The sequence below is a fragment of the Gymnodraco acuticeps genome, unplaced genomic scaffold (assembly GCF_902827175.1).
Source record: "Gymnodraco acuticeps unplaced genomic scaffold, fGymAcu1.1, whole genome shotgun sequence".
Taxonomy (NCBI): Eukaryota; Metazoa; Chordata; class Actinopteri; order Perciformes; family Bathydraconidae; genus Gymnodraco; species Gymnodraco acuticeps.
In genome coordinates, this window is record NW_022992336.1 from 1044457 (window position 1) to 1064858 (window position 20402).

The window sequence follows — 20402 nt, forward strand, 5'->3', positions numbered from 1 at the left end:
CTGTTGGTTGAGACTGATAAGTTGCATTATTTCTTAATGGCATAATGAACACAAGAGCAGCTAATGTACAGTACAAAGACTTCACATTTCATTCATATTTTAGTTTTTGGGTGCTGAATAATTGTTTGGAAACAATAGTGTTTCATATTTTTACCATTTGTCTATTCCAGACGAAAAACTCAAGACAAATGTAAAACTACATAAAAGCACCACCAGTTGTGCACTTCATATGTTGTCTTTGTCACACTACTCTTGTGTTTCTTTAAATTCAGCATTTAGAGATCCTGTATCATAGCCGTGACAATCCATCGAAATCGAATTTTCCAGACTCAGAATTGCCCCAATAAGACTGACTATGCAGACACAGCGACAGGCCTGCTTTCCTACACAGTAATGAAAGGCTCCCTCTCTTCTGCTTTCCTCTTTCCTACCTTTCCTGTCAATTACCATTCCACACATATGGAAAAAATGTACATCTCAGCAGTTTAAGAGCCACCTCTACTTGAAGATTTCCCAAGGTTTTGATTGCAAAATCTTATAAAAAGCTTGAGGTAAAGGCTTTAGAGCAGTGGTTCCCAACCAGCCAGGCCTCAGATGATTTGAGGCCAAATATCATAATTTAGACTTTTTTTTTTTTTTACATATTGTAAGGCAATACATGATTGTCAATAAAAGCCTTGTCTCTACATTACAATAAAATATAAAAAATAATTGACTAATTAATTTTAATAAAAATTCAAGTTAGTATTAAAGGCATAAAAAGACAAAAATGTATAATTCTTTCTTTGATATAAATGTTTCTTCTGCCCATAAAGTGTCCAAACCAGGCTTGTCTGGATAAGCGCATTTTTAAAACATAGTCATTGTCCATGCCGGTTTCAGTTGGATTATTTGTCACAGTTGCTCCAATCAGATCGGTCTCCTCCGTTTTGTAGATTATTTACGACTTTTGAATCCACATAAACACATCGGCAACATCCGGCTTACTTTGAGCATGTGTTTTAAACAGTTTAATCTCTTTGTGAATTGTTTCCACTTGCGCCGTCCTTTAATTTCTTCATACAGCGGGAATCCAAATAAATTAATCCTAAATCCAATAGTCCTTTTTTCCCAAGAGCCAAAATTCCCAAATGACTCCTGTTGGAAGTTGTGCCCATGGATAGATGGAGGTGAAAAGCTCAGTTTCAGTGCATGACTTTTTTTTTGTAACCGAACAGGATGAATCGACTGCACTATAGTTTAAATGTACAATAAATAATACATACATTTTAGCTATAAAATTATGTATTGTTTTACTTTATTTTGGAAGATAAGGAAATATTTGAATATAATCACATGGATGTTACCTGCAATACAATTACAACTATTTTGACTTCATTATCTGCAAAAACGGTTCCACTATAGCAGTAATTCAAACTTTGTAAGATGCACATTGTGCAATACAAGCAACGATAAATACATCAACTATTACTAATATATAATATATAGTATAATATTGATTTATTAAAATGACCCAATGCCATAAACAAAGCACCATATATTTCTGTATGCCACTTGAAATAGCCATGACTTTATTGCCCACATAAAATATATTTATTTTCCAGCACTGGCTCGATGAATGTCCAGAAGGCTAACTCAAGCTGAGAATTATTACCATTTCAATGACATGCTATCGTTTTGTTTGTCCCTATTTACATTTTAGTGAGAGGTCTGTATATTTAAACCTAATTGACATTGACTCACTCAATGAGGTTGGGGCCCTGCCCATAACAGTTGTTTCCTCACTACTTGACAGACAATTACAGTACAGCTTTATAAATAAACCTGTGTGGTTAACATCAACAGAGCCACCACAGCCGCCTAGCAAGTACACTTGTGATTTAAAAGCCATGGGTGGCTAGCCATGAAATCTCCCCTTTTGTCATAATAACCTTTTCATTTTGGAATCTTATTTACACATCACGATATACACATATTACCAGAAGCGCTTGTGATATCAAACTGGCTGCTTGGGATTATGAACATTAAAAGAACCCCAACTGATTTCCATTAATTTGCTAGCTCAACTCCCCATTATGTAGCAAATTGGGATTTACATTGGTATGATTCTGCGGGTTAGCCACTATGCTTACAGGCTCTACCCAGTTTGAGCAAGTGTGACAAGAAACAAATACCTGACTCAACAACAGCAATACCCCACATTGCTAATGACAACATTTCCTTTTGGGACTAGATCAAAATCTTGGAAGATATGTTTATTTGTGATCCCTGGGATAAATGAGAAGATTGATACAACTCTCATGTTCGTGTGGTAAATATGTAAGCTGAGCGAACAGCTTGTTAGCTTAGCATAACTATTTGAAACCGGAAGAAACAGCTTACCATGTTAAAAAGCATATTTCTGTTACGGCCTAGAGATATTGGACCCCAAAGCAAAAAACTTAGAGTGATGGTCAAAAACAAAAAGTTTATTTTAAGCAGAGGCACAGGTAACGGCAGTGGAGGCAGGAAGCTGGCTGGCATGGAGACAGAAAGGACAGGAGACACAAATCCAGGCGATAAGATCACAGGGACGAGGAGAACAGCGAGACACACAGGAGGGTCAAACACGACGGAATTATCTGGCAGGGAAGTGGCATGAGGACCGGGCTTTTATGTCAACAGGTTGAAGAGGTGAGTGAAAACAGGTGTGCCTCGTCTGCTGCTGGGAGGAGCCAGCCAACTCCCAGTCACACACCAGCTCTGCAGTGAAAAACAGAGAAGGGAGGGGGGAGACAGTAGAAAACACAAAAAAAGCACAAAACTAAACAAAATCATCACAGTATCCCCCCCCTCCCTCAACGGACGCCTCCTGGCAACCTACCAGGCCTGTCCGGGTACCTAACATAGAAGTCCCTAAGGAGATCATGGTCCAAAATAAGGGAGCGGGAGATCCACGAAAGCTCCTCTAGCCCGTACCCCTCCCAATCCACCAAGTACTGGAACCCTCGGCCTCGCATTCGCACATCCAACAACCGCTGGACGGTGAAAGCAGGGTGATTGTTAATGATCCGGGGGGGAGGAGGGGGCTCGGCCGGAAGGCTCAGAGGACTGGAGGAAACTGGCTTGAGAAGTGAAACATGAAATGCTGGGTGGACATTCAAGGCAGCAGGCATCTTGAGCCTAACCACAGCAGGATTAATAATCTGTTCAATTACAAACGGGCCAATGTACCTGGGTGCCAGTTTGCAGGATTCAGTCTGGAGTGGGAGATCACGGGAGGCGCGGTGGAATGCCTTACTGCGGGCGCAGGCGGAGCAGGCGGCGACAAACTCCTTCGTGTTAGTTGACATGGAGGGCCACCAGAACCGTTGCTGGAGGAGGCCTAGAGTCCGAAGTGCTCCTGGAAGGCAAGCTACCTTAGCATCTTGTCCCCACTGGAGCACTGAAGAGCTGGCGTGCGGTGGAATGAACAGCCTATCCAGTGGACAATCCTCAGGAGCCGGATGGTCCTGTTGTGCCTCCTGGACCACCCTCTTAACCTCCCACCTGGCTGCTCTCACCACACAGGAGGATGGCAGAATGGTCCCCTCGGATGGCTCCTCAACCGGAGGAGCGAACTGACGTGACAGGGCGTCCGCCTTGACGTTCCGTGAGCCTGGCCGATAGGTGAGGGTGAAGCTGAACCGACCCAGGAAAAGAGCCCACCGAGCCTAGCGAAAGTTGAGCCTGGGAGCAGAACGGAGATAAGATACGTTTCTGTGGTCAGTCCCAGTGCTGGAATTGGGCCGGTACTCACCGGTACGCAGTACCGGCACTTCTGGTTCTGACCCATGGAGTACCGGCACTTCTTGCTCAGTACCGGCATGCTGGCGGTACTCCGGTACTCATGCACCGTGCCAGTACTCAACACTCTCCCGCCGTTCTTATTATACATCCATATATATATATATATATATATACAGCCGCCCGGTACTCAGTAGATGCGTCATGAGGTGCCGAACGGACATTCTCATCGCTCTAACCGCTGGAGTTTCACAGCGGCTGTCAGCTGTTTACTCCTGTCATTCAAACAGAACGTGCTGGAGAGGGGGCGGGGCTTATATTCTCCATGTAAATACTGTGGTGGAAACGACTATGTCAAAATTAACCTATTTGACCGTGATTTAATAGTAATACACGTTTCAAAATAATAATAATAATAATGCCGAAGTAACAACATACTGAAAACTGTTAGTAAAACCATGTTTTAATGCTTTACAATTTACATACCTAGATGCACGTGTGTTGTGTTTATGCAGTGCAACTCCCACCCAGTGGGTGGCTATGTAGAGTGATAGAACAGAGCAGGCACGCCCCCGAGAGAAGGAAAGCAAGTCACGTCACAAATTAGCATTTCTAAAATGTTAGCGTGGATTAATAAAAGTGCAAAAAGACAGCGGTTGTCGCCGGAAGAAACTTCAAATACAGAGAATGCTGTGCCTGTGTTGGAAATTGTGTCTGATGGGGAGCTTTCTTTGGTTGATCCTCCTGCTCCAAGTTCTAGTGCATTAGCATTAGCACTAGCTCCGCCGCCTCCTCCAGAGCCTCTAACGTTAGCTGCTGCTGGCGCAACTGCCACCACCAACACCGGGCAAAGCGATGCACCTGACTGCTGGACAACGGACCAGGTGCAATATTTTTGCAAGACCAATGCATGGCTCCTTCTTAAAGATAAGAAGCTAGGATGTCGGATATGCAGAGATGTCAAATCTTTGGGAATACACACTGGACAAGGACTGAAACTGTCAACTGAATGGGGTGAGTGTGCAGTGTCTCATTTCGGTGTTGACAAGGGCAAACAACAAGCTAGCCTGAGAAAAAAAAATCAAAGAACATAAAGAATCACAAGCCCATGTAAAAGCTGCTGCCATCCTTACATCTGCTTCACGTGAAACTATTCAACATCAAGTGCAGTCTATGCATACATCTGAATTAGACACCACTATCAGAGTTTTTCGAACGGCATATACAATTGGCAAACATAGCCGGCCATTCACAGACATGCCAATTGATTTGAATGTACAGAAACTGAATGGGCTGAACGTGGGCAGGGTTTTGCACTCCAATAAAACCTGTGGCGAAATCATCGACCACATAGCTCATGAGCTGAAGAAAAAAATGGCAAAAGACATTACAGAAAACCAAAGAAAACTCTGTGTTTTGGTCGATGAATCTACCACTATTAGTGGTAAAACGGTGCTTGTTGTGTGTCTACGCTCAGCATTAGCTGATGCTGAGCCCGAAACGTTTTTTTGGGAGCTGATCGAGTTGGATGGAACAACGGCTGATGACATCACAAAGGCGTTAATGGAGTGTCTTGGAAGAGATTTTAACGAGGACTTTTTAGGTCAGTGTTTCGTTTCTTTTGCATGTGATGGGGCTTCAGTCATGCTAGGGAAGAGAACAGGCGTTGCTACCCAGTTGTGTAGTAAATTCCCAAGCCTGTTTGTGTGGCACTGCTCCAATCATCGTCTAGAGCTGGCAGTTGGGGATGTGGTCAAGGAGGTCTCAGGGCTCAATCATTTCCAGATCTTTTTTGACAAACTCTATTCCTTGTTCCATGCCTCCCCCAAAAATCAGAGGCAGTTAGCGCAGTGTGCGCAAGCAGTCGGACAGCGTCTCCTGGTGATAGGGCGTGTTTTGTCCATCCGCTGGGTGGCTTCAAGTGAAAGGAGCATCAGAGCAGTCTGGGAAAACTACCGAGTGCTTCATGATCACTTCACAAATGCTGCAAACGACACGAGCAGGGATTCCAGAGACAGAGCAAAGTACAAGGGCCTGGATGATGTGCTCACATCTGCAACGTTTGTCAGCAATCTGGGACTGATGTACGATGCGCTCACAGAGCTCAGCGACCTCTCTCGGCAACTCCAAAAAAGAGAGATGACACTGCCTACAGCAGATAGGCTCTTAACTTGAGAAATACGAGTTTTTGAATCCATGGTCACCATGCCTGGCCCACACATGACTACAGTTCATACAGCTCTAGCTGAGAAGTCCTTCAAGGGTGTTGCCCTGCGTGAGAATGGCAGGCTTGTACAGATTCATGCAGGTCAGTTTTTCCGCAGTATGGTAGAGAATCTGAGACACAGAATGACTTCCACAACCTCCTCTCATGTCAGCACAAGAGAAATCCCATTACATGGCCGGGAGGCCCGGGACAATCAGCTAATCCAGGACATGAAAGTTATCCATCCTGGAAGTTGGCCTGAAGAGGAGTTAGACGTACAGTATGGGGACGTAGAGGTGCTACGTTTGTGCGAAGTGCTGAAAGTGGACAGAAGAGAGACTGTTCAGGGCTTTCGCGAATACAAGGAAACCAGGGCATCCCGTACACCTCTTGCCATGGAGCCTCTACTGAAAGCAGTCCGAACCATCGCTGTCTCCACTAGTGAGTGTGAGCGGGCATTCAGCTGCATGAACGATATCCTTACTGCAAAAAGGAATGCTCTCTCTGTCAGCCGAATGTCCAGCCTGGTTTTCATTAAATGTAATGGACCATCACTAGGACAGTTCAATCCGGAACAGTATGTGAGGTCCTGGCTGGCAAAGGGAAGGAGAAGTGCTGATGAAAGAGCCTGTCCAGCTCCAGCCCCTGATACTGATGTCCCCAAGGCCTTCTGGAGCCTTTTCTAACAATGTGAAGTATATTGCAAAGCAGCTCACCCAGTGAGAAGACTTTTGGCATAATGTGCCGATTTGTACAGATCCTGGAGATAGAAGGACTTCAGACCAACCAGGGAGTTATCTGATCAGCTTGGTGTTCAATGTAACTCTTTACCATGGCTCAGACTTTGTTACTTGCAGTTACAGTTTCTCATTTTAGATTGTGCAAATTTTGCATTTGTTTTTACATGTTCTTTGTTCATGCTCTTTATCATTTTTCTGAGTTGAAAAGTTAGATTGCATCATAGTTTACTTTATACATATTTGTATTCTTCAGTGGTGAAGTATATTGCAAAGCAGCTCAGCCATGTGAGAAGACTTTTGGCACTTTTTCGTTTTTCGTTTTCTGAGTTGGAAAGTTAGATTGCATTCAAAATGTACAGAAATACTTAATTTTGTTAAAGCTTTTTATAAAAAATGCTTCTGACCAGAGCTTTGTTTCCTTGTCATTAATGTTGAACACCACCAGAGGGGCTCTCATCTGAAAGGTCTCTGCTTCATGTGTCTTCAGCAGAAGATCTAGACTTTGATTGCTATATTTTCAGTTAATATTGACCTTACTGAGCTTTAGCCATATCCGCTGCCTATCATAAAAAATGTTAAGTACAGTGAACCTTTCTAAAATATACAGTAGTAAAGAGACAAACCCACCAGCATTATAGTAGCCAAATTCTTGTTTGTGGGCTGTATATATAAAATTGACTTGAAAAAGTTGCTGATTTTAGAGTACTGGCACCTTTTTCATTCCAATTCAAGCACTGGTCAGTCCATACCAAAAACGGGTGAGTCGTGCCCTCCAGCCAGTGCCTCTATTCCTGCAGGGGTAAGACTACTGCCAGCAGCTCCCGGTTGCCCACATCATAGTTCCTTTCTGCCGGGGAGAGCCGGCGGAAAAAGAAGAAGCAGGGATGCAACTTCTGGTCGGAGGCTGAGCGCTGGGAGAGGACTGCCCCGACACCAGTGTCGGAGGCGTTCACTTCGACCACGAAAGGGGCTGAAGGATCAGGGTGGGATAACACAGGGGCAGAGGAAAACAAACACTTCAACATAGCAAAAGCAGCCTCAGCTGCAGATGACCACACAAAGGGAACTTTAAATTGAGGTGAGCTTGGTAAGTGGGGCGGCTGCTCGACTTTAGTCACGAATAAACCTGCGGTAAAAGTTGGCAAAACCAAGGAACCTTTGAAGTTGCTTTCTCGTTGTAGGAGTGGGCCATTCGGCCACTGCCTTGACTTTGGCAGGGTCGGCATTGACCTGCCCTTTCTCCACCACAAAACCCAGGAATGAAACAGAGGAAACATTAAATTCACACTTCTCAGCCTTCACATACACTCTGTTCTCCGGCAGTCTCTGCAGCACCAACCTCATGTGTTGGACATGTTATTGGGGATCACGAGAGAAAATGAGGATATCATCAAGATACACAGACAAATCTTTTTAGCATATCACGAAGGACATCGTTAATGATGAGTGCCTGAAACACAGCAGGGGCGTTAGTTAACCCAAAAGGCATAACAAGATATTCAAAATAGCCCAGGGGAGTCTTAAATGCAGTTTTCCACTCGTCTCCCTCCTTTATCCTTACCAGGTGGTAGGCATTTAGGAGGTCCAACTTTTGAGAAGATGGTGGCTTGATGGAGGGGATCAAAAGCTGAGTCTATGAGAGGGAGAGGATATTTATTCTTCACTGTGATGTCATTCAAGCCCCTGAAATCAATACAGGGGCGTAGAGTCTTATCCTTCTTGTCAACAAAAAAGAAGCCCGCCCCCAATGGAGAGCGAGAAGGTCGAATGTGGTAGAGACAGGGCACGATCCTTGCTGAAGACCTCCTGGAGGTCATGATACTCGGAGGGAACTGACATGAGGTCAACAGGTCTTGGGGGAACGGGTTTGGAAGTAACAGTGGTGGGTATGGCAGAGTGTAAACAGTGAGAGTGGCAGAACAAACTCCAATTGACGATGGATAAGGTGGCCCAGTCAATGTGTGGGTTGTGGAGTTTAAGCCAAGGGAGACCTAACACAAGCGGAGAAAGGGGTGAAGTAATGAGATAAAGGGAAATGGTCTCGTGATGATTACCTGAGAGTAACAGTGACACTGGGGCAGTACGGTGAGTTACACAGGCTAGGAGCCTACCATCAAGAGAAAAAATGTCCTTGAGCTCGGGAAGGGGTTCTGAGGGGAGATTTGACTGGAAAACAACATCAGAGTCAATAAAATGTTCATCAGCCCCTGAATCTACTAAGACTTTGAGAGGAAGGGACATTTGTGAACAGAAAACAGTACCTTTTAACTGGAGACGATTAGCGTGGGAAGGGGACACAGAAGTATGGCTCACCAGCGCCCCTCCCCTGGCTGATGAGCCTGCTCTTTTGGCCGAGCAGGACAGTTGGCTCGGATGTGGCCAGCCTGGCCACAGTATATGCAGAGCCTCTGGAGGAAGAGGCGTTCACGTTCAGCAGGTGAGAGCGTCATTCTCCCCAGCTGCATAGGCTCCTCTGGGTTTAGGGATGAGGAGGCTGATGGAAGTGGGTCCCGGTAGGGGAAAGGCTCCAGGCGTGGGTGAGGAGGTGCGGACTGTCCAGGTGGACGTGGTGACTTGGGTTGGGAAAAGGGGAGAGGGAATCTCTGCCTGCCTGTTCTCTCCCTACATCTCTCACGGAGGCGATTATCTAAGCGAATGGCCAAAGAAATTAATTCCTCAAGGGATGAGGTCTCATCTCGAGCAGCGAGCTCGTCCTTTAACTCCTCGTTTAATCCATGGGAAAAAACTCCCTGTTGAGCCCTCTCGCCCCACCCGCTCTCTGCTGCAAGAATGCGGAAATCAATGGAATATGTGGTGACTGAATCTGAACGCTGACGGTGGTGAAGAAACTGACTGCATGTCCCTGAATCACCTGACTACCTCACAGGGGTGGGGATGAATGGTTCACGGGGTTGGCCGGGATGGGTGACTGGAATATCTGGAGCTTGAGGCGGTGGGGCCGGAGCTGGAGCCGTCAGAATGTTGAGCTGGGTGGAAAACTGGTCCAAGTGGCCGCTAAGCTGAGTGACACCGGCAGTAAGGTTGTGGAGGGATTCCATGATTCTTTGCAGAGCTTGTTCGTGCTGACCCACACGAGTTCCCTGTGTGGAAAGAGCCTGCTTAAATCTCTGTCTCTGCGGGGTCCATACTTTGGCCAGATAATTCTGTTACGGCCTAGAGATATTGGACCCCAAAGCAAAAGACTTAGAGAGAAAGATGGTCAAAAACAAAACGTTTGTTTTGAGCAGAGGCACAGGTAACGGCAGTGGAGGCAGGAAGCTGGCTGGCACGGAGACAGAAAGGAGACAAAAATCCAGGCGACGAGATCACAGGGACGAGGAGAAAAGCGAGACACAGGAGGGTCGAACACGACGGAATTCTCTGGCAGGGAAGTGGCATGAGGAACGGACTTTTATGTCAACAGGTTAAGGTGAGTGAAAACAGGTGTGCCTCGTTTGCTGCTGGGAGGAGCCAGCCAACTCCCTGTTACACACCAGCTCTGCAGTGAAGGAGGGGGGAAACAGAAGAAAACACAAAAGAAGCACACAACAAAACCAAAACTAAACAGAATCATCACAATTTCCCAAGAATATACATTTCTTTGCATAAATTAATAAATGTTCACGATTACATTGACCCTATTTTCTTCCCAAGAATAAAGGTGTAGTACATATATAACAGCTTCTAAAGATCTTACTTCAACATTGTAAATGATGTTTGTTATTTTAAGCAGGAAAGAAACCTCTTCCATTAAATACAATGGGACATCCCATTAACTTATTGATCACTCAAGTACAGAATCCTATCTGGTAGATCATTTTGCCTTTCATGGCAGAAGGGCTCACTGAACAAGCGCTTGATAGAAGTGAACTGGGATGTAAATGTGCCAGTATCACTTCAGATTTTTCGCACCAAGGAAATGACTGATGACTGTTTTTCTGCCCGACTGCCACAGTGGGTTAAGACAAGGGGCTTTATGATGCATGGACATCCTTCATAACTAATTAACCTTCATACCACACTAATTAATTAGATTCCAGCAAGGTCAAGCTTTCTAAATGGGACAATTAAGTGCCTTCCTCATACAGTATTGCACAATAAAGAGGACAGATGTCTCTTCTTTACAGAGACGTTGGTCAAAGGTTTTACACTTTTCACTTACTATGTAAAATATCATTCTTGTGACATGTGCATATGTTATCCGGACCAGCATTGAAGTCTTCAGTTTAACTATGGAAGTATATATATATATATATTTATTATAAAAAGATGGAAAATACATTATTCCAGCCCTGTCTGAACTACTGGACAGTCCTCAGGTTGCCACCTATGGATCAAAGCATGTTAATATGAAGGGAAGAACACAAATATGTAAACCAAGGAGAGACACCAAAATAGAAGATAATGTATGGTGTGTTCATGTCATACCACTAAAAACATGTTTTTGTATTTTGAACGTGAATCAAATGTGACAGTGAGAGAGGATGGATGGGGTGAGAAGTTCAAAGAACGGATAAGAAAAGAAAAGAAAAACACTGTGGTCTTCATCAACCCATATAAAGGCTGTGTATAGCAGCACAGTATTCAAATGAAGGAAGGTAATAATGTGGAGATGGGAGCATTCTGTGGGCCAAAGAATGTCTTAACAGCACATTAGAGATTTCACTAATGATAGTGGTAGTTGAAAAGCAGTTAACATTAACACACATTTTCATTTTCTTTGAAATACCTAACAGAGATATTCAAAGAAAAAGACAATGTGAACTAGAGGATGTGAGAGTCAGGAAATTAAGCGTGCTTGAGTACACACACACATTTTCACATGCAGGCGTAATGGACCAGTTGGACAGGACAGCTTATGCTCAGGAAAAATAAATGGTCAAATAATGACAGAAACAAATAAAAGTTCTCTCACACTTGCACACACACTTAATCCTTTACATATGCATATGTATATACACATGCAAGTACAGTATGTGTGCACATTTGCATATAGTGCACAAACATGTGAGCACACAGAGGAGACAGTGGACAGTGGAGTAGGTATCATTTAAAAGAATATCCCCCCTGTTCACTTGAGCCCATATCTGACTAACAGTGTGGAACCAGCCAAATGTGGCAGCCAAATGTTCCCCATCCTCAGGCTATCCCTGGACTTGGCCCGAGTACAACAAATTGTATCATCGTAGTGTGCATTTCTGTGTGTGTGTGTACATTGGAGAGGGACCACTGAGAATAGTGGGTCTGTCAGATAAAGATAAGTATATTTATGGCGTGTAGAAAGTAATGTAGTTGACATGCAGTTGTGTGTAGAGAAATTACATGGCATATGCTCTTTCCATTTATGTATGTTGTTGATAGTGGATCAATGTCACGTCTTCATATAAGTGATGAAACAATTAGTTCATTAATCTGTTGTACCAAAATTAACATGACATTTTGGTATATGGCTAGTCATTTATCAAATGCGGGACATGTGGGACATGATTGGACCAAAGATGCGTGTGTGTGTGTGTGTGTGTGTGTGTGTGTGTTGGATGTGTGTGTGTGGTGTGTGTGTGTGTTTGACTGTGTGTGTGTGTATGTATGTGTGTGTGTTGTGTTTGTGTGTGTGTGTGTGTGTGTATGTGTGTATGTGTGTGTGTGTGTGTGTGTGTGTGTGTGTGTGTGTGTGTGTGTTTGAGTGTGTGTGTGTGTGTGTATGTATGTGTGTGTGTGTGTGTTTGTGTGTGTGTGTGTGTGTGTGTATATGTGTGTATGTGTGTGTGTGTGTGTGTGTGTGTGTGTGTGTGGTGTGTGTGTGTGTGTGTGTGTGTGTGTGTGTGTGTGTGTGTGGTGTGTGTGTGTGTGTGTGTGTGTGTGTGTGGTGTGTGTGTGTGTGTGTGTTCTACAGACTTCTAACTGTGCATTTGACAGAGATTAATAAGCAGTAAGCCAATTTTTGAACTACCACAGTAACCCTATATTTTACACAACCCCACATAAATAAAACCACAGGGTGCCAGTTACTTGAGCAGAAAAAAGATTCTTCACACACCATTAGCATACTAGAAATCGAAGACAGAAAGAAACTAGTAGATAGGCAGAAGGAGTAAGAAAAAATGCTGTTTTCCCCATTTCACTGGGGTCACTTTGTGAACCAAATCCTTCCAGATGGTGTTTTATGACAATTTTTTTATTTATTTCTAGGGAGTGATGAAGTTAGATGACATGGCTGATGAGAATGATTCTCAATGTTAAAGCGCCCAGGGACAAATTAAATCCACTTAAGAGTGCAAGGTTAAAGATTCTATTACACAATCTGTTTAGATCCCAGTAAGCACTGCCGGTTTTAACATAATGCCCTTCTCAGTGTTTAAAGAAATTAACATTTTGGGAAATAGACCTGCTGTCTTATTGATACTGAGATGAGATCAATTTCAACTCTGTGTGGTTAAATGAGTGATAGGTTTCGGCCAAAGACTGGCCCTCTAACAACTCCAAAGTTGGTGTATTTTGTAATATTGTAAAACCATAAACTTTAGTTTGAGATATCTAGTTAGCTTTAACTTTTAAAATGTACACTTAACTGTATGTTGATAAATAAGATAGCATACACATACAATTTATGTAGCTACAACCTGAATGTAAGGCAAACACCAACATAAGGTAATATTATTTTATGAATTACCTGCCTCAATACTGAAGTTTAGTTAATAATCCTAATGTCAATCTGATACTGAATGTAATATAAGATACAATATAATCACAGTTTGGCTAAGGTTGCCCAATTGGGAACTATTTATTGTTTCGTAAATGCAATTTAAGTTAATTGAAGCTAATTCGAAGAAAAAAAACCTTGTCGGTGCAACCCAGCTTTATAAGAAGCCTCTTTAGTTCAGCCTTGTCAAGTCTGTTTAAGTATTCCCTCTTTGGCATTGGTCTAGTGCATAATTTCTATAACATTTTTAAGTCTATTAATGATGAATGTGTAACCTGGTGAAAACCAAAGAAAGAGAGAGAGAGAGAGAGAGAGAGAGAGAGAGAAACAGTTTGATAGTGGATGGGTGTTGGCAAGGGTAATTAGAGAACAATAATGCATTCTATTCATGCCTCCACCAGGGAAGTCCTGCAACACAATGCGTTGGCCCACAGAGACTAAATGCCACATCTCCAAGTGTAATTTATTATGGAGTGAAGGTAGATAATATGGATGCCCTGGCTCACACAGAAAACAATGTGTTATCCAGTTACCATCACACACAGCTAGCACTGCAAAAGGCTTAGATTAATGATGGTCCTGTTCAGTCTATATGCCTTATATATTAAAAGCCAATGTAATGACTGTATTAGTGCTTATTAAGAGGCCAGAGATGAAGAGAAGAAGAGGTGGTTAGTGTGAGATATGAGGGCATGAGGAAGCAAACAAGAACATTCAAATAGAACATATGTGAAAGGAAGGGCAAAAGAAAGGGAACAAAACAGCAAATGGAAGAAATAAGTGAAAGACATGCAACAGGGAAGCTGAGACCTAAAGAGAGAAAGTGAATATTTCATTAGATACTGGAAAACACCCAAGTGCTTAGATATACATAGATGCTGCAATGCGTTTATTATTATTAGAGACCATTGTGTTGGGTTAACTATAAATGAATGTCCATTACTAACAGGGTTCACAGTAGACAATAAAGAACATAATCAGGGGACACGTTTATCTCCCACATGTATCTGCCATAATGACAAGAAGTCATTACAGCCATTGCCATTAACAGAGATAGTAGTTTCCCTTGTTAACTAGCGGAGTCTTTATAAATGTAACAGGACACAAAGGAAGAAGATGTGCTACCGACTGCTCTTCTTTAAGCAACAGTCTTATGTATCATCTCAAAGACCTTCCCGTAAAATAAGTACAGTACCCAAAGTAAGCAAGTTCATGAAGAACAGACTTCATAACACAACTACTTTTAGACACCATGTAATATAAACCACATTTAAATGTATTTGATATAAAACACAAATATTCAATATCCAATCTACCAAGTAAAGGCAGGAGTTGCATTTACCCAGCCGTGAAGGAAGAGACTGTTTTCCAGACTATTAAGAAATGACTGATAGGGCAGAGTGACAATGATCCAGCCTCTATGACAACCTCCTATCATTACAGTATCAAATGACCTCTTGGGCTATATTACAACCACCTAGTGTCACCAATTACGAAACAAAGATAAGTTGTAATATTGCGGAAGTGCATTTATACTGTCTGTTGTCAAATGTTAATGTTGCATAGAGGCCATTTGGGTACACTTTGAGTCTGTATTGAGGCATTTGATGGACGGAAATACAGCAAATTGCACACTGGATGATTGGTGGAGGTGCTGCAGCAAGACCAGTAGGAATGTTATTACAAGTCATAATAAAATAATAAAAAGCTAAGATGCATTCTTTTGGGCCAAGACTACCACTGCCATTTTTCAAGTTAAAGTCTGACTTTGGATGACCCAGTTATGAAATACAGTATTCCAACTGCAGACTTACTGTAATTAACACTAGCAGGAGAGTACTCACATACATGTTGCTTTTGAGCAATGACAACTACAGTACTACTTATTTGAATAATTAGTTTTGAATGATAAATAGATAGTGTTATCACCAGAAACTCATATTTGGGAGCAAGTTGTAAAGGCTCCCTAGGTATTTTTTTACTTGACACATCGTTGTAACTATTTAGGCCCAAAAAGCATTTGTTCAATTAATAAAACGTCCAGGCTAGATTAGTTCTCACGCTCTAGCTAGCATAAAGGTATTTGAGCTATAGACTTCAATAACTTTAATTACAGGTTACTCCTTTTTTGGTTATTATTTAAGTTGAAAGCCATTTCTGTAGCCAAAAAAAAACACAAATTGTAGGTGCGCAGTGGTTATCAATTATTTGGACAACTGCAACCGTTTGTATAGGTCCACATATCGTGTACATTAAAAGTAGAATGAAAAAGATTCTCCCATTTCAGTCAACAATTTAAGGCAACACTGCCTTTACTGTTAAAGTAAATCTGAATAAAACATCTAATAATCATATAACCCTTCTATATAGTTCTTAGCGTGAAATATATATATATTATATATATATATATATATATATAATATATATACAATCTTGTAGTTTTAAGATAATTATTCCAAATCAACACATGTTCAACCTAACAGCAATTCATTATGATATATTTATATTGCATTTAGCTTCATTGCTTATATCTTAACGTAACTTTTGGAAATAATAAGATAACTTACTCTGCCCAAAGACTTTAGTGACACAAAGAGATCTCAGAAATAAAGATGCAGAGATATTGGAAAATTATACAGACAGATTGAATGTGTTTTCAAAGATATACGGAAACAATACTACTCAGGACTGAAGGAAAAGAAAATACACCCAGGATTGCCGCTTGATTTTGGTAAAAAAAATGGGCCATGGCCTTTTCACTGTTGCCCTGTGTCTTTAAATGACACAGTGCAATTACAGCATTCTTAATTAGTATAGTTCAATAATACTGTAGTTTAGTTATAATCTGAATTGTGTGGGATTGTGGACTTTGCTGATACCATCTCGAATCGAAGTGAATGGATGAATGAACTTGTGCATCCGACTACTACCTGGCCTCCCTTGTGGACCTGAAATGACAAATATACAGTCTGGCTAATCTACAGAGGATAGCACTTGCTATTACACTGCACAGCCCCACAGGGAGGCTCGAGGAGAACATAATGGATAATTTGCTGATCTGGACATATTCTTTCTCTCCCTCTCTGTGTGTGTGTGTGTGTGTGTGTGTGTGTGTGTGTGTGTGTGTGTGTGTGTGTGTGTGTGTGTGTGTGTGTGTGTGTGTGTGTGTGTGTGTGTGTGTGTGTGTGTGTGTGTGTGTGTGTGTGTGTGTGTGTGTGTGTGTGTGTGTGTGTGTGTGTGTGTGTGTGTGTGTGTGTGTGTACATTTGGTAAGGAAGTGAGTATACATGTGCAGCAGAGGAAAGAGAGAGAAAGAGAATAATGGCTGTAATAAATGAAGATGAACATTCTAGGGCCTCTGCTCTCTTCCCGTGTTTTTCACAATTTTCTCCTCTCCCCCACTGCCAAATAAGTATTGATTTCCATGCATATTTATAATCTACACTTACCCAGGGGGTCTCCAGTGTTTTCAGAGGTGATAGGCCTGCTCCGTGGAGCAGAATCAACAATATCGAACACACACAGAATCTCCAATCCCTCCTCTAAGCTCTGATGATGCAAAGCATTCATTTCCAACTCTAGTTTGTTCGAGCATTGTGTACCTTGGGTATAGTGAAGCGATGGTGTAGGGTTTTATGTTGCGGTCAAACATTATTTATTCTGTTTTCTCCTCTTTGTTTGATTCTCTAAATCAAACTTAATATGGATTTCTGTAGTCCATTGTTCTGCAGTTTGTGCATTGTAGACATTAGCATAGCATTCATTGAGTTATCTAATGTTATTGCCTCTTACACTCTCTATTTCTGTTTTCTCTGCATGACATTGAATAAGATAATATATCTTCAAACTTGAATTACTTAAGTCTTCAAGCTTGGCTATGGCACTTTGATGGGACAGAATCCCCCAAAGACTCCCAACATGATAAATTATCCACTAATTATGTGAGTAATTGTAATTTTACTCGATTATGTTCTACTTTTCTACCCTACCGTAACACTTATTCCATTCATTTCTCTTCCACCTGACATTGAGATCAACTATGACTTCATTGTTCATTCCCTATCAATAGACTCTTTGAGCATAGAGCTCTCACAGGGGAGGCACAGGATAAAAACAAGAGACAGGTCTCCTAAGTGGCTCTTCATCTGCCTGCTGTCAGCCTTGACCTTGCTCTGATGGCTTAATGGACGTGCGTGTGGTGTGTGTTTCCTTTGTGTATTTTGTGTGTAAAGACAATGTTTGGGTACTTATCCGTGCTAACGTATGTTTTTAAATGTATTTGCCCATGGATTATGTAAGCAAACACATATATGTGTTCTCGCACAATATGTCTGACAAGCAAGTCTTAGCCCTTCAGAAAGCTTTTTCCTGTCATCAGCATGAAATATAAAGAATAACATATACATTTCAAAATCTAAGACATATACACACTGTCATGCATCGCTGACAGACCCAAGATGTATGTAGGTGGTGTCCAGTCTTCCATAGAGTGATTAAATGCTAGGTGGAGCACAAAGTACTCGTAGTTAGAGCGGAGATTTCCCCTGATGCCTCATCCCCTCACTCAGTGAATCAAAAAGAGAAACAAGTGACAAAAGGTTTCATAAACCAAATGTAGTGAGCGCACCACCTAGCACCACTGTTTTACATAGAAAGACTGTGAGAGGACACATGGCCAGTTACCATCCTTGTTCTATGACAAAGCATATGAAATAAAACTCAGTTGAAAAGGTTCAAGCAGGTTCTTTCAATATAAAAAAATGAATGCCTAAAAAAGCAAGAACTGAAATCATTTTGGAACATGAGTCAAAGTCATTATTGTCCTTCTGTCTTCTGTCCCTGTGTCCAAATGATTACAAATGATTGTTTTAATCTAATGTAATTTCACATACAAACCATTTTATGTTTGGTCAGGTTCAAGGTACATATCTCAAAACCCTATTGCTCGACTGCAAAGGTGATGAAGGACGGGACTGGCTCTGGGAAGGAGAAGTACTAACAACCAAATAAGAATTGACAGCAGAGGGCACAAGAGCCGGTCTAACTGGTAACTAAGAATGTCTGATATTACTTAATGGATTTGTAATGACTTAATGTCCTTCCAAGGCTTTGTGCATGCAAGCTGCAATGATGGTGACTTCTAAGAGGCTGTAGAAGTGACCGTGATCAGACCGTTTGCTGCTTTAGTTGTTGCTTTTAGAGTGGTGACACTGATTTCATTCTGGGGCACCATGAAGAAATAGTGAGCTCATCTGAGATTCACCATCCTCCAAAAACATTGTTGGCACACTATTGCATTCACTTTTGTTCTGCAAACCGACCTGTCTTCTAATTTCTTCAAGAAGCAGAGGTTGCGTGGATATGGGGGTGTCCGGGCATCTCTTTTACCCCCTGTTGACTGGATGATTTATCTAGCCCTAATGAAACGTTGATGTATGCTGGAAAAGGTACTTGTTATATCCAAGAAAGACACCTCTACAGGCAACACAAAATTGCGTGTGTGTAACAGGGGTGGGGCTGGGGGTGGGTTACTACCGACCCCCCTCTGACAGCGGCCCCGGTGATGGAACGTCCATGTTGGAAGTATTGCTGCCGGTGAAACTGACGGATAATATGTCATATCTTATGGTAGAAATATCTAGAGAATAGGTCTGACATATGGATGTGTTGTAGTAATAGAGAGGTAAAAATAGGCACTGAGAAGTAGAGACAGATAAAACAATGGGAGTTGTCGATAGAGTAAATAAAAAAGGACAAGAAAGATTGGAATCTAGAGAAAAACTCAAAAGTGTACGATAAAAATGATTTTCACTTTAGAAATCATTGTGGGTTTATTTTGTTTGGTCAGTTTTGAGCTGTGGGTCTGTAGCAGGTTATTGAACTTGAACACATTTCAGTGTGGATGAAAAGCACATTCTATCTTGGAAAAAAGAGGAAAGTATGCCTGTGGCTTGCCCTATTACATTTGTTGATAGAAGTACTCAGCTTTTAAGCTCTGTGTGTTTGTTTTTATGTTGGTGGTAATGACTTGCTTCACACAAGCAAAGCCTTAAAGAGGTTTACAATGTTCACTACCCATTTATCAATTATACACACTGAAGGATGGGCAAGGGAGTGGCAGCATCTGAAATGACAGCAGAGTTAAAACACTAGAACAAGAGAACAGAATAAGAACGATTAAAGAATAAACATGACAGCATGACAGGCATCCATGACACACACAGTCAGAAGAAAGGTCTAATGAGCCAGAACTAACGAATAACACAGTGTGTCTTTGAAATGTAACATCATTTATTGACAATAACAGTAAAGTACTTTCAATGTTTTAATGATTTATCACAAAAAGGAAGGACAAGAATATGTAGAGTCCGTCTTGCAATTGGATCCCTTGAGTCGGAATGCCAATACAAGGTTGTAACGCTTTAACCGTAAAAAATTCTGTACCCGACATTTCTTTTGACAGAATAAAATGTGTCTATGTATTTGCTTTTAAGTCTATTGATTGATACCCATTTAAAAAGAGAGAATTTGGAAAAACAAGTGATTTGTGTCCCTTTTTTGGAGAAAGAAAAACCGTGGTGAATGTAGTTCAAAAGAAACATTTATGTTTTTGTTTTGCAATTGGAGTACACAGTTAATCAAACCTATGAAACAAGCCAAGGAAAAATTAGAAACCACACAATACCATATTCTTAGACCAGGTAGACATTAGAGCTTTCTTAAAGGCTTTTCTCTTGGAAACAAACAGGACCACAAGCTGAAACCATCACCATTTACACAATATGTATGGAGCTTAGCATGTTAAATATAACGAATACCATCACCAGTAACCACCATTTCATTATCAATCCTTTGCCTAAACAGATACACAATTATTTTTTTCTGAATAACTTTGGTATGTGAGGGTGTGTGTGATTCTTTATCACTAAGGTCACCTAAAATTAGATAAACAATATTAATATTAATTTAGCATACCTTTAAATGTTGTAGTG